Genomic DNA, 15,414 nt, shown 5'->3' with positions numbered 1-15,414 from the left:
CTGACGGAGGGCGGAACCGCGTCGCTGGCGACCTCTGGCGGGGGCGCTGCCTCCGTGAGCGCCGCCTTAGGGGGCTCCCGTGTTCAAACACCCCTTATAAATCATCCGTTTTCTCCGAAAGTGTTTGAATTGGGAAGCTGAAATTTTTACAGGTTATTTGTTGGAGTATTGGCTACAACGCAACACACGGATTTTTAAAAATTTGAATTCAGTTGTTAGAGGTTAATTTTTTTTTATTGTGATGAAAACTCTCTACTTCTTTGACTTTTTTGTTTATAAATTCAACAATTTACGGGTTTTTGGAAAAATTTGTGTTAAGTTACACAGAAGGGACTGTGTAAGATTTCGTGACAAGTCGAAGCAAATTGGTTTGGTAAAACCTAAGAAAACATAGAAATTGTATGAAAAAATAAAACTTTTGAGTATCGAGTTACAAAGTTTAAATTACCTTTTTAGTGCATTCCAGGTCTTCTTCATCTTCTGCAAACTCCTCGTCCAGCTTTCACTTTTTTCCCTACTCTGGCTATGTACAGCCCTGTCATCAGCCTGCAGACGTTCCTCGTCTAAAGCGAGCATCGTTCGTCCCGTGTTGAAACGTATCTTCATTCCCATATTTGGAAATGCTTTGCACCTTACAACGTAGCAGCAGCATCCTGCACACCAAACTGAAGTGTTTCTATTCCGACAAACACAGTCTTGGGCATACTCGAACATATAACGCTATTTGCACTTTCATTGGGGTTTTGAGTTTTTCCACGAACACACTTTTTCAACAGTACGGGTGCTGCTAAGTCTCTGAAAATAATTTTATCACCTCCATTACCGCATCAGGCGGACTATGTTCATGAGCGTACACATCACCAGTTAGCAATCCCTTATTGTACTTACACCAAATGTTTTCTCCTGCGGCACGCAAGTAATATGGAGACTTTCATCGGTTACAAAAGGTATGAAAAAAAGAGCCCAAATAGCCTTCTTCATTTCGTCGACACTGCGTGTGTTTTGGCTAATAGTCATTCCATAACAGTTCAGTATTTTGTCAGTCACACTGTCAGCTAACCTCCCGTTCTCCTCCAACCCTTTACCATCACCGAGTTTTCCTTCTTTGTACGAAACTTTCGATCACCGAAGTCTTGATCCCATTCGTTTCTGTACGTGACCAGTACACTTAGATTTCTGCACTACAACATCATCACCGAGGTAATCCACATATCGCACTTTTGTCACACGCAACAGAACGTTGAAATATATTAGCAACACCAGCATTTTCCGTTCCTCCACTACTGCCACTATACTTAGCTGTGCAATTATTTTCATGTATACTTTTATTTTTTTGTCGACTCCTACAATATTACTGCTACAATTAAAACTTTCCCTGTATACTGCACCATGAAGAGATGTGTGTCCCCTTTTATGCCACGTACCATCTAATGCTTCAGTCAAGTCTATATTACCACTGTTTTCTATTACTGCCTCGTCCACAGCTTTCTTCATAGAGTCTATACAGACATCTTCTACTTTAGAATCTATAAATCTATTATAGTTCGTAAACTTGGTTGGGTGTTTCCAAGATTCATCATGACACAGAAAACTGCACCTGCAGTAGCACCCTCATCAATTGTACGGAACGCACAAACAAGTCTAATGTTGTGTTCATTGATTTTGCTACCATTTTCTTCATTTGGAGTTACTGCACCACTGTTCCAAAAGGTGGTCATGTGTCAAAGCTTAGCACACATCAGTTCCATTTCTCTGGCAAGTCCTATGTGATTTTTTAGAGAGAGATCCACACCGATTTCAGTATACTGAACGCATCTTACACAGTTTCCAAAATTTCCGTTGAGACTGACATCAAACATTTCATTCACATCCGATTAGCACATAAAATATTCATTCTTTTCACTAACTGAACCAAGCTTCCTCTGCGAAGTACTTTCTTTCTCACTTTCATTGCAATGGGTAGGTGAACCAGCAAGATTAGGTTCACACACTTGGTTATCGTCATACTGTTTGCGGTAATCACACCTAACCTTGGCTTTTCAACATTTCTACTTATCTTAAAAGCCTTCAGAGGATTTCTAGTCACTTTACGTTTACCCAAGATTATCCTTCAAGAAAACAGACTTCAATGCAAAGAATTCACTACGAATATTTTCAGGATTACAGAAGATAGAATAAACATGAAACACACGCTAATAAAGCGAGCTATATGTTTCGAACTATCACAAGTTAGGCACAACACTTATTCTGTAACACCTACTTTCTCTCACGTCACTAAAATGTACACGATGAGAATGTAGATTCACGCACAACATTTTACAGAAATTTAACAGCGCCACAGTGGGTCACGCCCATACAGAACATATTTGAAAAATATTATAAAAGTAGTTTCTTCGGAAATGATGTCAATGGAAATGGGAAAGTTTGTAGATTTTAAAAATGCAAGAAAGTAAAAATGGAATATTTCGTAATTTTGAACCTTTCCGGAGCCGCAGCCGCTGAGGCCGTTAGGCACGTTCGGTGTTGCTGGCTGCGGCCTGAGGTGGTCAGCACGCCGGCCGTCCTATGAAGCAGCTGCGGCGCTGCCGCTGCTTCCCTACCCGAGCAGCTCCTCGTTTTGCCTCGCAAGGGACCAATAATGAGGAAAAAATCTGAGTAGGTACTGGGAATGAGTCCTAATTAAGTTCGAACACTTTCCTTGGGCATAGCAAATAAAAAGACCGTCCGGCAAGTGCATATGTGTAATTTTTTATGTTTATGGTACGTAAAATTTAGATGTGAAACATCAGCACCGAAAAGCTCTAAGCAGCTCTCAAAGAATTTCGTGAAAATAGACACTGAAGACTTCCGAGGACTATCAATTCTATCAAGCGAAGGTGGTTTTTCACGGTGGGCCATATGGCTCGAGACTTAGATTATGTAAGCAGGTACTGTGTTGAACTTAGCTACCTACATTCGAAATGATCTGCGAACTTTTACCTGTCACAAAATAACGAAAAGGAGGACGAGTAAAGCTAACGAACCCAAGTATGAAGCCAGAAAAGGGACACAAATGTGGGAAAACATTGCATCCTTAAATCCCGCGTATGTTCAGTCCGGTGTGATGTGCTTAGAAGAAGCAATACCGAAAGCAGAGAAATTATATAAAATAAAATTGTGCCCACGCCTTACTGTGAATATGGCCTACTGACTGATTCAAGAGCTCACAGGTTAACATTCTGTCAGAAAATATACATATGGGTATGGGAACTTAAAAGAACTCACACTTACGAACAGGACAGCCGAGAATACAATGAATTTAAAAGCTGTAATCCAAACAACTTGCAATGCCAACCCTGAACCAGAGAATATGACTCACTGTACAATATACATGTTATTGTCTTCTCTAATAAGAAAGTTACAGCACGAGCATACTCACATTCACCTGACTCGGCAGCCAGAGACAATGGTCGTGTGAGAGCGAGTCGCATGTGTGCAGAGGGAGGCCTTTTGGCAGAAAGCTTAACTTGTTAGCAGTCTTTTTGTTATGCCTGTCTCCACTATATATCTATCCTTCTCGTAATATTGTCATTATTCCATCCTGGATTTTCCGTTGTCTGGTCTAAACTACTGTGATAGAGCCAGTGGCCGTCATCAGTCTTCCGCTGCGGCCTGCCACCAATTCCTCTCCCCTTCACCTCAGAGCAGCACTTGCAACCTACGTTCTCAATTATTTGCTGGATGCATCTTCCTCTGTAGTTTTTACCCTCTACAGTTCCCTCTATTTCCTGATTTCTTAATAGATGTCCTATCATCCTGTCCCTTCTTCTTGTCAGTGTTTTCCGTATATTCCTTTCCTCGCCGATTCTGCAGAGAACCTTCTCATTCTTTACCTCTTCAGTCCACTTAATTTTCAACATTCTTCTATAGCATTACATCTCAGGTGCTTCGATTCTGTTCCTGCTTTCGAACACCCCATGTCTCACTGCCCCAAACGGACATTCTCAGAAATTTTTTCTTCAGATTGGTAACTATGTTTGATACTAGTAGACTTTGCCTGGCCAGGAATGCCTTTTTCTTCAGTGCTAGTCTGTTTTTATGTCCTCCTGGCTCTGTCCGTCATGCTGGCTAAGTAGCAGAATTACCGAACTTTATCTACTTCGTGATCACAGATTATTATGCCAAGTTTCCCGCTGTTCTCATTTCTGCTACTTCTCATTACTTTCGTTTTTCTTTGATTTACTCTCAGTGCATATTCTGAACTCATTAGACTGTTCACTTACTCAACATATCGTGCAATTCTTCTTCACTTTCACTGAGGATAGCAATGTCATCAGCGAATCTTAACGTTGATATCCTTTCACCCTGAATTTTAATCCCACTCTTTATCTTTCTTTTATTTCCGTCATTGCTTCTTCGACGTATAGATTGAAGATCAGGGGTGAAAGACTACATCCCTGTCTTGCACCCTTTTTTATTCAGAGCGCTTCGTTCTTGGTCCTTCAGATTATTCCGCCTTGTTTCTTGTACATATTGTCTCTCCCTATAGCTTACCCCTGTTTTGCTCAGAATTTCCAACATCTTGCATCATTTTACATTATCGAACGCTTTTTCCGGGTCGACAAGTCCTACGAAGGTGTCTTGATTTTTCTTCACTCTTGCTCCCATTATCAACCTCAACGTCAGAGCTGCCTCTCTGGTGCCTTACCTTTCCTAAAGCCAAATTGAACGTTATCTAGAGCATCCTCAATTTTCTTTTCCACTCCTCTATACACTATTCTTGTCAGCAACTTGGATGCATCAGCTATTAAGCCGATTGTGCAATAATTCTCGCACTTGTGGCTCTTGCAATCTTGGGAATTGTTTGGATGATATTTTCCGAAAGTCTGATGATATATCGCCGGTCTCATACATTCTGCACACCACTGTGAGTAATCGTTTTGTTGCAACTTCCCCCAATGATTTTAGAAATTTCTAATGGAATGTTGTCTGTCCCTTCTGCCTTATTCTTCCAAAGTTCTTTTAAATTATGTTTTTAGTACTGGATCCGGGGGTCGATCGTTGCTTACGTCCGTAGGTATAATCTAAATTACCCTATACGTGACCCATGGGTGGTGATAAACGAGCAACAGTGACATAGGCGATATACAGTATGTCTGGAAACATAACTAATAACCGTCGTTTTCAGTACCACCCAACTAGAGACGAGAAACACCTAGTTCGTATTATGCAGCTTAATATTGAAGCCATAAGCTCTGCCAAATGTGAGTACCTACAGAAACAACTGCATGAACTTAACACTGATGTCAACATTCAAGAAACACATACCAAAGATGAGAGAGATCTTCAGTGTAGAGGACGAATACCTAGCTGTCCACCATCCACAGTATGGAATAGCCACTTATGTGAGGTCAAGCCTGTAACTGATTCTACACAAGTTAACCACATCTGTACAATAGTAATCCAGATAACGACTTAAAAATTGTCAACCTGTACAAGCCTGCAAGTGTGAATTGGATCTCTACAGCTGTGCCGGCTTTCGATCACCGTTGTATATACACTGGAGACTTTAACAGCCATCACACGGATTGGCGGTAAGACACCGTGGATGTCAGTGGGGAGTCACTAGCTCAATGGGCAGAAACTACCATCATGCACTTGTCTTTGATGTGAAAGACAAGGGAACCTTCCACTCTGCACACTGGAATAAGGATTACTACCCAGAGTTGGTATTTGTGCCCAAAGATCAGCTAGATCAACCACTTAACGCCACTCGTACTGTTCTGTCTAACTTCCTAAACGGCCAACACCGTCCTGTTATGACAGAAATTGGTTTAAAAATTCCCCTTGTAAACTCAATCCCCTACCCAGATGGAATTTTCAACGAGCTAACTGGGATGGATTCTCAAAAGATCTTGACTCCAACTTAGCTGCTAAGAATTTACAGACAAGAGCAAGCAACTACTGTGAATTCGTTAGACTAGTTACAAAGCTACTAAGTCAAACATTCCTAGGGGTTACAGAAAGGAATACGTGCCTGGCTGGAACCAAGAAAGTGAGACTATATATACCAAGAATACCAAAGTTCTAGAAATCAAACAGTGGGCTCACAGCTACTCCACTTTTTAAACAAGAACAGACGATAGAAATGGGAAGCAACACTCAAAGAAATGAACTTTGCACAGTCAAGTAGTAAAGCATGGAGAGTCTTGAATGGGCTAACTGGCAAGTAACACCTCAGAGAGCCTGATACTCCAGCTGAACAGGTGATGAGGATTGTGGAAAGGGCCAAATAAGGTGGCGGTCAGTTTCACTCATAATTGTAATTTAATAACACCTTTAAATCAAAACGGCACATAGCCGAACCTTTACAACTACAAGTTTCAAAATGCAGTTCTTTCACGGCTGAAGGCCTTCAAACAAGAAATCTTCAGATCGCAAGAAATCTTAAAAATCAACAAGATAAAAATGCTGTTAAAATAGCAAATAACATATATATCACAGCTAGGTGGAAAGCCTCAAGGCAAAAGTAGATAGAACAAACATATACAAGGTGCAATATCAACGGCTGACGGCCATAATCTTTTAAGGCAGTAGGCCGCAATGTTTTCGCTTAAGGGGAAATTTTGAGAATAAGGCTTTAAGCGGCTGAAGGCCCACAGTTGATTTTCTAAAAATTCAAAAATACCTTAACCTTTAAATTTTCAGTGGCTGCCGGCGGGGTGGCCGAGCGGTTCTAGGCGCTACGGTCTGGAACCGCGCGACCGCTACGGTCGCAGGATCGAATCCTACCTCGGGCATGGATGTGTGTGATGTCCCATAGTGCTCAGAGCCATTTGAACCATTTTTTTTCAATGGCCGAACACACACTAAATGAAAACGCAACGCAACGAAATAACTACATTTAAGAATAAGGCCTTAAGCGACTGAAGGCCTCCGGTCGTAGTGGTCTAGCGGTTCTAGGCGCGCAGTCCGGAACCGCGCGACTGCTACGGTCAAAGACCAAACTCTTACCGACGTAATTATCCACAATGAAGTATGTATTAGCTGTCAAAATTACACGCCATGTTCGACAACGACAATAGGTAAGGAAAGGGCGCTGCCTGAAATTACGTTAGTGGCCAGGGCAGGTAACCGGGACACTAACGGCCACAAGGCAGATAATTCCTCTGGTGCACTTGAATTGTAGTGAACCAATACAGTTAACTCCACCGCACGGCGGCTCGATTTCATCACTACAAACACTCGGTGTTGCTGATAGGAAAAGCTCCCCAACAGCGAACCACCGAAACGAACGACACAACATGAATGGACATGGCTTGGGTACTTAACACACCACTCAACGTTGACGTCCTGGGTCGGTGAGCCACGAAGCACTAGCGATCGGACAGCTCCACACACGCTCCGACACTGCGCAGGGACCGCCAGCAGACCCAGCCGACTGCACCGCACGGAGATCCTCCCACCAACCTACCGACTACCCTCAGAATGCCGACAACATCTAAAACAGTCGTCAGTGGAAATAACGCCAACTACACACACAACCTAACAAACACTTGCACGTAGATACCGAACAGTAACTAAGCACCCACGAAGACAAATCGGGAGTCGATGCACACACCCACACAGCCGACTCATGAACGATCGGCGAGCCAAAACGCTTCATCCGGTAGGACGACCGACCGACGATCCAGCAAGACCGTGGCCCGACTCAAGTGATGCGTGGCGACAATGGTCGCGCGAGCCACGTCGACGCAGACCTCACTGCTCCAACCCGACTGCACTAGCGTCGCATTGTGACTCCCCGACTGGCAGGTCCGGAAGGTCTCGATTGCGCTCCAGAGACGTTCCAACTGACTGGCAGCCCGAACTCGCGTACGACAGACAGCGGCTGGGAAGCAATAGCAGTCGAGCAAAGATACTACGAGAGGGGATACATCGATACGCACTGCTAGCGCCGCTCACGGTCAGGAAAGCAGCAACTCAGTGGCAGCAGTAATTTAAATTAACGTAGTGATCTGGAATCTAGAAACAGGGTGTAAAGTACGTGACGGCGGGAACACGAGCCACGCACGGCTCAAAGTCGTATCCTAAATTGAGTCTCGAGCTCATTGCCAACCGGATTGCAGACCTCGCAAGGGCAAAGATAAACAAGAATCATACCAGAGCAGTAAAATGTAACCTCTCTAACCTAAAGCGCAGTGCCCCAAGAAACGAGCCACTTTCCAGCTCCTTCTCCGTAGCGGAAGTAGAAAGCGCTGTCAAGCAACTGAAAGTCGGTAAGGGTGCTGGTCCCCACAACATCTATAATGAATTTATTAATAACATGTGCCCACACTGCATATGCTGGCTCACTTCGCTCTTCACTCACATAGTCAAAGAGAACAAATTTCCCAGACAATTCAAACTGTCAAAAGTTATAGCCACTCTCAAATCTGACCAGCCTGAAGACAGCCCTGAAAGCTACCGCCTTACAGCAGTGCTCACTTTTGGAACAAGTCGTCCTAACCAGAATAGCACCGTTCGTCGAGGCTACTACCCCTCTCGAACAAGCTGGCTTCAGACGAGGACACAGCTGCACCGATCAAGTTCTTGCCCTAAGAACCCATACTGAAGCAGGTTTTCAAGGCCATCTGAAATCAACCGCTGTCTTCATCGACCTGACAGCCGCATATGACAGGGACCGGTCTACAAGCTACTACAAGTTGTACCAAGTCGACAAATTGTGGATCTAATATCCAGCATGCTTAGTGAAAGTCAATTTGAAGTGTTTCTAGGCAGCTCTAAAAGCCACAAACGGAAACTAAATAAGGGACTACCACAGGGATCTATTGTAGCCCCATCAGTATTCAATTTATAAATTAACCACAACACCAACTAAATTCATCTATGCTGATGACATCTCACTGGTAGCACAGAGCAGTAATTTCGAAGATGGTGAACGAATCTTACGAAGGATCTGGAGAAGATGTCAACTTTCTTTAAGACATGAAAATTGACCCCAAGCACATCAAAAACTGGAGTCTCTTGTTTCCATCTAGCGAATCGTGCTGCGAACTACAAACCGAGAGTTCTGCTCAATGGACAAACTTTGAGGTACAACCCTTTCCCAAAATATCTCCTAATCACTCTAGATAGAACCCTGAGCTACAAAGAGCACATCACCAAGCTTTCTCATAAACTTGCTGCAAGGAACAACATACTACATACGTTCAGTGGTACCACCTGGCGAACCTCTGCTGACTGTCTGCGCTTAACTGGCATCAGTCCTGTGTACTCTGCTGCCGAGTACTGTGCACCTGCCTGGTTGGAAAGTGTACATGTGAAGAAGGCAGACACAAAACTGAGTACCGAGCGAGGTGGCGCAGTGGTTAGACACTGGACTCGCATTCGGGTGGACGACGGTTCAATCCCGCGTCCGGCCATCCTGATTTAGGTTTTCCGTGATTTCCCTAAATCACTCCAGGCAAATGCCGGGATGGTTCCTCTGAAAGGGCACGGCCGACTTCCTTTCCCATCCTTCCCTAATCCGATGAGACCGATGACCACGCTGTCTGGTCTCCTTCCCCAAAAACAACCAACCAACCAACCAACAAAACTGAGTGACACAACGTGCTGCATTACTGGCTCCATCAAATCAGCCCCATGCCACTGGTTACCTGTACATCCCTCCACCTCACTTAAGGCGGAAACAAGCTGTACTGAGGGAGGCCAAGAAAATCTCTGCATCACCTTCTCTACCACTTCTCCAGGAATTCTGTCAACCGCCACAGCAACGACTGCGGTCAAGAAGACCAGCAAGTGTTATGCAGGACAACTCATCGCGGATGGTTTTGATCTAAATGAAAGCTGGAAGCATGAATGGTCAACAAAAACATTGGGAACAAGAGCCCATCACCTTGATCCCACAAAGAAGCCAAAAGGTTTTGACCTACCGAAGAACCTCTGGTGCCGCCTCAACAGGTTAAGGACTGGACACGGTTGTTGTAGCTACTTCAGGTACAAATGGGGCTGGATCAGTTCACCAATGTGTGAATGTAATCAAGAAGAGCAGACAATTGAACATCTAGTCCCACGCTGTCCACCTCATTCATACCCTGGAATTCCCGACGACTTGTTCACTCTCACACCCAGCTTAATCAATTGGTTGAAAAACACAGACTTTAAGGTTTAATCTTGTGTTATATCATATGTATATTGTATAAAATCACTTACCTTATAGCAACTGTATATTGTATAAAATCACCATCCGCTTAAATAAAATAAAAGTACTGGATCCCTTATCTCTTCTCTGTCGACTCCTGTTTCTTCTTCTATCACGTCATCAGAGAAGTCTTCAGAGGCCTTCAATGTACCCTTTCCACCTATCCATTCTCTCCTCTGCATTTAACAGTGGAATTCCCACTGCACTCTTAATATCCCTTGCTTTTGATTTTACCTAAGGTTGTTTTGACTTTTTTACACGCTGCACCAGTCCTTCCAACAATCATGTCTTTCTCGAGTTCTTCTCATTTTTCATCTAGCCATTTCGCCTTAGCTTCCGTGCACTTCCTGTTTATTTCATTCCTAAGTGATTAGTATTTCCGTATGCCGGAAATTCCTGGAACATATTTGTACTTCCTTTCATCGCTCAAGTGAAGTACTTCTTCTGTTACTCATGGTTTCTTCGCAGTTACCTTCCTTGTACCTAGATTTTCTCTCCAACTTCTGTGATTGCCCTTTTTAGAGATGTTCATTCCTCAAACTGAACTGCCTACCGATTCCTTATCGCAGTATACTGTATATAGCCTTAGAGAACTTCTGGCGTAACTCTTCATTCCTTATTATTTCCGTATCCCACTTATTTGCGCATTCATTCTCCAGGACTAGTCTTTTAAACTTCAACCTACTCTTCATCACTACTAAATTGTAATCTGAGTCTGTACCTGACCCTGGGTACATCTTACATTCCCGTTTCTGTTTTCAGAATCTCTGACTGACCATGATGAAACCTTCCTATATCTCCCGACCTTTTCGAAGTAAATCACCTCTTTTTGTGATTCTTGAACAGATTACTCGCTATCACCATCTGAAATTTATTACAGTACTCAATTAGCCTTTCTCCTCTCTCGCTCCTGCTATAAGCCCATATTCTCCCTTTCTTCTACTCCTTCCCCTACAACAGTACTCCACTATTACTATTAGGTTTTCATCTCGTCTTACGTACTGACTTACTTATTCCATATCCTCATATACTTTCTCTATCTCTTCATCTTCCGCTCGCGACGTCGGCATGTATTCCTGTCGTTGTCAGTATTGGTTTGATGTCACTGAACTGTTCTCAGTAAGTCACTCTTTGCCCTACCTTGCTATTCATGACGAATCCTACTGCCCTTGTACCATTTTTTGCTGCTGTTAATATTACACAATACTCGTCTGACCAGAAATCCCTGTCTTCTTCCCATTTAACTTGACTGACGCCCAATATATTTGACTGAGCCTTAACATTTCCATTTTGAGGTTTTTCTGCCTTCCCACCTACGTTCAAACTTCTGACATTCCACGCTCCGACTCGTCGAACGTTGTCCTTTCGTTGGTTATTCAGTCTTATTCTCCTGCTTTGCAGCCCCTCCCGGAGATCCGAATGTAGACTAGGCCGGAATCTTTTGCCACTGCCGAGATCATCATGACAGTTTTTCAATTACAGGCCATATGTCCTATGGATACACATTGTGTGTCTTTAATGCAGTGGTTTCCATTGCTTTCTGCATCCCCGTGTCGTTTATCATTGCTGATTCTTCCGCCTTATACGGGCAGTTTCCCACCCCTAGGACAAGAGAGTGCCCTGAGCATCTACCTGTTTCTGCGCCCTCTTTGAAAAGATCATTAATTGGATGAGAGTGACTTCTTCTGCCGTAAGTAATTGGCCGCCATTGCCGATAATTTTTAAGCAGTGGCGGGTTCGAACCCGAGAACGAGGATGTTTTCATTAGTAATCAAAGATTCTTCACCTAGACCACGGCTAACGTGTTCTGATGTAAAGAAACGTTTACCGTCATTATAGTTTTTTTAACAATCTAGTATCTTACTATTTGTACCATTATATAGTTAAACTGGTTACTGTTCAATAATGGCTTGTATATGATAAAAAACAAAGGTGGTTGCGTCAGAGAATGGTAATGGGTAATCAATGAATTTCTGGCTCGAATCTCGCTATGATCTCTTTTTCGTTCAGTTCCAATACCTACATCATTGAAATACGACATTCACAAGATATATGCTAATTAACACAAATATGATCATAATTTTTTATGAAAAATGCATATTTTCTTGTTTACAATTATATATTGCAAATATAAACGATTACTTACATAATTTTATACAAGGTTCTTAATAAATACTGTTTGAATTTAAAAAGCCTCACAAATTTTCAACAATCTTTTAATAAAATATCGTTAATTAAGAATTTGTATTTCCAATAAGCTTTAATTTTGTGTGCGATATATAATTATAAACCCTATGCGTAGTTTTCATAAAAATTGGTGATTAGATATGTGTTAATCAGCATGTATTTGATGAATTTCATATGTAAATGATGTAGGTATTCTAAATGGACGAAAAAAAATAAAACGAAAAAAAAGACCATAACGAGATTCGAACCAACGATCCATTGATTACCCAGTTACCATTCTGCGACGCTATCGTCTTTTTTGTGAAGAATCGCCTTGTTTTCAGAGGGGAGAAGTTCTTCAGAAATCTTCAAAGTCTATTTTCGCGAGAATTTGAGAGTTGCATCGAACTGCTTTGTATGACTGATATTTGCATTCTCAACTTCATTTACCATAAATAAATAAAAATGAAGAAGTGTTAATGTGGTAGTGAGTAGAAGTGGAGGCAAACTGGTGAGGTTTTCGTTCGGCGGGGTACCTTACAGCCGCCAGCGTGAGGTTGGAGAACGCCTGCCTACCTGCGGAGAATGGAAAGCAGGCGCGGATGTGGGTTAGTCTGTGCTCGGCCCCCCACTCCAGGGGTCGCGGGTTCGTGGCCCTGTCCGGCCTTGGCATTCCTTTCCCCTTCTGCGCAGAGGCGACGTTCGCGGAGAAACCAACACACCTGCCTAGAGATGCCTGCAAGCTGGGCGTAAATAGCCGTTCAGGAAAGTACAGTCTCTCAAGGTGCTGCAGCTCTTCTTTCAGCTCGTATATTTCTTTGCTGGCGTTGTATCAGTCTTTATCTATACTCTCCAAACCACTATGAATTGTGTGGCAGAGACTACTTCCCTTTCCACTCACGTATAGAGCACGGGAAAAAAGATCGCGTCAACTCGTTTGAGCGCGATATAGTCAGTCTACTCCTGTCCTCACGATCCCTAAAGGAGTGATACATAGATTGTTTTAGTATATTTCTCGGTTCATCATTCAAAGCTGCTTCTTGCAATTTTGACCAACTGTGATTCCATCAGGAACTGTTCTGTGCAGCGATCGTAGACTGTAAGCAACGAGAGGCAGACAACAGTCAGTCGCAGTCCGGTTAGCTTTTATTATTCTGACAAACGTAGATTTATGCCGTAAACAGCCATCTTCAGTGCATTTTCGTTATATTATTACATACTCGTAGCAGTCCGTCTCACTGTATGTTCTTACAGGTGTACAGATGGCTATTTATAGCAGAAATTTAGATTTGCAAGAACGATAAAAGCTGATGAATTGCGATTGACTGCAGTGTGCTTCTCCTTCCTTCTTGAAATTAGGCTTTAGTGCAATACTTTGCGTCTATTCTCGAGAGCTTGCCGGTCCAGTTTCTTCAGCATCTCCGTGGCATCCACACGCAGGAACACCCACCTGCAGGACCGAACAAATCTGTGAGCATTCCTGCTGATATATTTCGTATACATTCAATATCCCCTGTTAGCGTTATTTAATACGGCTGCCACATACTTGAGCAGTATTCTAGGACTGGTCGCACGAGTCATTTGTAAGCAATCTCCTTTGCAGGTTGAGTCCGTGTCTGCCACCTGCTTTGGCCACGTCTTACCTTACACAGAGCTGACAAAACTCCTAGGGTTCCTCCTGATATCGTGACGGACCTCATTCTGCCCGCCGTGGTGCAGCAACTCAACAAGTCGTTCAAGTCCTCTGCAGAAATATTGAGCCACAATGCGCTGCGGCTGTCCACAATCGCGACAGTATTGCCAGTGCAGGATTTTGTGCACGAACTGATCCCTCGATTATGTCCCGTAAAAGTTCGACGGGATTCATGTAGAGCGAGCTGGTTGGTCAAATCATTCCCTCGAAATGGCCAGAATATTCTTCAAACCAATCGCGAACAGTTGTGGCCGGGTTACATGGCGTGTAGTCATCCATAAAAATTGCATCTTTCTTTGGCAGCATGACGCCCGTGAATGGCTGCAAATGGTCTCCCGGTATTGGAACATAACCATTTCTAGTCAACGATCGATTCAGCTGGACCGCAGACCCCGTCCATTGGAGGTGAACACAGCCCACACCGTTATGCAGCCATCACCAGCTTGCACAGTGCCTTGTTGACATCTTGGGTCCACGGCTTCGTGGGATCCGCGCCTATTATCAGCTCTTACCCAGTGAAATGGGGACTCGTGTGAGCAGGCCCCGGTTTTCCAGACGCCTGGGCTCCTTTCGATATGATGACGATCCCAGGACAGGCGCTGTAGGCGACACCGTAATGTTAGCGAAGGCACTCGCGTCGACCGTCTGCTGCTGCTGCTGCTGCCACAGGCCATTCACTCCAAATTTCGCCTCACTGTCCCAACGAATATGTTCGTCGTACATCCCTCCCAATGTTGCTTGTCAGTTAGCACTGACAGCTCCAGGCAAAAGCCGCTGCTCCCAGTCGTTAAGTAGAGGCCGTTGGGAGCTGCAGCGTGCGTAGTGAGAGGTAATCACTCAAATCTGGTTTTCTCGGTAAGGAGTTCAAAATATTTTGCAGCGCATTTTAGACTGGTATCCCTATAAGATTCAGGATGCGCAGCCAAAAGAAGCCCCGAGAAAGATTACAGCGCCGTGGCTTTGCCTTCGAATTTGCCACGCATGTAAATGGATGACATGCGGCCAGGGAATATTATTTGGAAGAACGAGGCACGTTTTACACTGCACGGAATTGTCTGCCATATGTTGCGCGGGAGCGTCCTGTGCACTCAGCTTACGTGACTGTGCGGTATTCTTTCTCAAGCTCCTTCATTCTCGGTCCGTGTTTCTTCGAGGAGATGACACGTTGCGGGCCTGTTAGGCGTACAGTGACATCTTCACGATATGAGGACCTCCTTTTGCAACACGTGATTATGTCCACAGTATTATTTTCATAGAAGATGGGCCGATAGTACATGACGCTTGCCAGGTGAAAAATTTGCTTCGAGAACCCTCCAGTAACGACCGCATAATCTCTAGGAAATTTCACGGTGTATGGCCTTCCAGATCACCC

At 43.7% G+C, this 15,414-nt stretch overlaps 1 protein-coding gene across 4 annotated transcripts in view; it reads left to right on the top strand.

Annotated features, from left to right (window-relative positions):
• The window catches only part of LOC126424539 (disheveled-associated activator of morphogenesis 1), a 456,338-nt gene that overhangs the window by 286,607 nt on the left and 154,317 nt on the right, over nt 1-15,414 (top strand). The window lies entirely within an intron of this gene.

This window comes from Schistocerca serialis, chromosome 10 (assembly GCF_023864345.2).
Source record: "Schistocerca serialis cubense isolate TAMUIC-IGC-003099 chromosome 10, iqSchSeri2.2, whole genome shotgun sequence".
NCBI classification, from domain to species: Eukaryota; Metazoa; Arthropoda; class Insecta; order Orthoptera; family Acrididae; genus Schistocerca; species Schistocerca serialis.
This window is presented reverse-complemented; position numbering and strand designations above follow the sequence as displayed.